The 2,111-nt window shown below is 42.2% G+C and overlaps 1 pseudogene; it reads left to right on the top strand.

The window, feature by feature from the left end:
• The first annotated feature begins 1,692 nt into the window (after positions 1–1,692).
• Positions 1,693–1,811, top strand: LOC111741108 (annotated as a pseudogene).
• Positions 1,812–2,111: the final 300 nt, after the last annotated feature.

Below are 2,111 nucleotides of genomic sequence, written 5' to 3'. Positions count from 1 at the left end.
ACTGGTAATAAAAAACAATTGTTGTCAGAACCACGTAAGAGTGTTTACCAAATATTAATCAGCTAAGCAGGCCTCAGAGTAAAGAAAAGGTTCATCACCTGGAGGAGATTTAAACTGCGTTTAGTGTTACAGCCGGGATCACAGATCAGGCTACAGGTCAGCAGACCAAGTGCAAAGGTCTCTAAAGACCACCAAGGAAGCCTTTGGCCTTCTCTTCTGAGAAGCACTGACCCATGAAGATCACGTGTGAGTCAGGCCAGACTGGCTAGCAAACAAAACTGCACATCTGAGGAAAAAGAGTAACACTCGAAACATTCTCAAACAGAAGTCCTCTTAGTGATGATCTACTGCTAATATCTGAAAGCCAAGATCCTCTTTGTGGATGGTGAGCCATCTGGGATTTACTGATCTCTTTTCTCTTCTTTGAAGAACGCTTTCTCTAAAATAGGCACAGTTCATCTATCGCAGAAGAGTAGACACAATTGAACATTAAAATATTTTGCTAATTCATTGAAATTTCAAAATATCACAAAATAATTAGGTAGCCAAAAGGTGGAACGTTTGTATTCTTAAATTAGGTTGATTTGAAAGAGAATGTTTTCTCTTGAAATTATGAATATTTACCTCACGGATTTGAAAAATATAATTTATGAGAACCTTGGCAAAAGATAGGAGACATTCCTGCTCTGAGTCAAAGAGTCTTAAGACGCTATCCTCAGGATCTGTGTTCACCACTGTAATTTAAATAAAACTCTGTCTTCAAAGCCACACGAATACCAATTCTGCCCTAATAGCACTAGACCTTTCATCGAGAAACACTTTAAACCATGCTGTATCCCAACACCCCACACAGGTGTCTCGATTCGTCTCCACTGTTTTTATTCTCTTGATTCTGCATCAACCCTTATGAACCTCGGACTCATGTGAATGACGGTTGTGGACTGGTTTAGGAGAAGAGACAGCGGAGCTGGACACTCTGGGTTCGAACCTCGGCTCTGCTCCTTCCTGGCGAGGTTAACCTTGAACAACGAGCTGACTCACTCTGGGTCCAGTAACTTTTCCATCAAAAGTGAAGTCCAAAACATTGCCTGTTTTCTCCAGTTCTGGTTTTCACAGACTTGGCAAGCTGTGAATGCTATGTAAGGTTTGTCAAAACAACAACCCCAAAAAATGTATTAGATAAGGTTAAACAACTAAATTAAAAGTGAGAGGGTTTTTAAGTGCTGAGGTGACCTACTGAAAACGTAGCGGAGGACTGTAGTGGGGAGATCGGCGACAGGGCTGAGGAGTTACCCTGCATTTGTACTTTTCCCTCTGTGACTGGGCCACCTTTACTTGCTAATCGAAGTTTGCCTGCCACCTTCCCACCTGGAGCCTGAGCTCCAGAGGCTCTGCCTTCCTCCATGGTTACGTTTGAATGGCATGGCTCCTCAGTCCTTGAAGATGACATTCCTGGGTAGTTAAACCGGCAAGAGGCATTTGGGAGGATTCATGTTTCAAAGGGGTAAAGAAAGAATTTAAAATTACAAGTTTTCTATGGTAAAGGGAGTCAGGGCCTGGCTGGAGTCAGGAAGAAGCTCATTTAGAGTTCAATCAGATTGAGGGCAACTCCAAGGCCATCGTGGCCAGTTCCTGTTGCTTCTTTAATTATGATCGTTTTTGTCCATTGAAAGTTTAAACCTTCTCCACCTGGTCTATGGCCATGCCATCCTGAACAAGCCCGAGCCTGTCTAATCTCGGAAGCTAAGCAGGGTCGGGCCTGGCTAGTACTTGGATGGGAGACCACCTAGGAAGACCAGGTGCCGCAGGCGTAAAAAATACAAAATAAGGTATTGTAAACTGACAAGGTCTTTGCAGTCTGTGAGGTCAACCAAGGGTTGCCTCGGCTAAACAAACAAACAAACAAACAAAACCTTCTCTATCTGGTTAGTGAATGCACAAAAACAGATTTTAAAAATATCCCTGGGATGCTATCAAATTAATTAAGATAATATTTTTTTCAGCAAGCCCAGAAATGTCTAAATTTAGCCTAAAACACTTATCTTTGCTCTAATTTCCCAAAATATGACATAGGCATGAGATTCAATGGCAAACAGAAAACAACGTGTCAC

Source organism: Pteropus vampyrus, unplaced genomic scaffold, assembly GCF_000151845.1.
Source record: "Pteropus vampyrus isolate Shadow unplaced genomic scaffold, Pvam_2.0 Scaffold73, whole genome shotgun sequence".
In the NCBI taxonomy this organism is placed as follows: Eukaryota; Metazoa; Chordata; class Mammalia; order Chiroptera; family Pteropodidae; genus Pteropus; species Pteropus vampyrus.
Note: the sequence above shows the minus strand (reverse complement) of the source record. Positions and strands in the feature narration are given on the sequence as shown.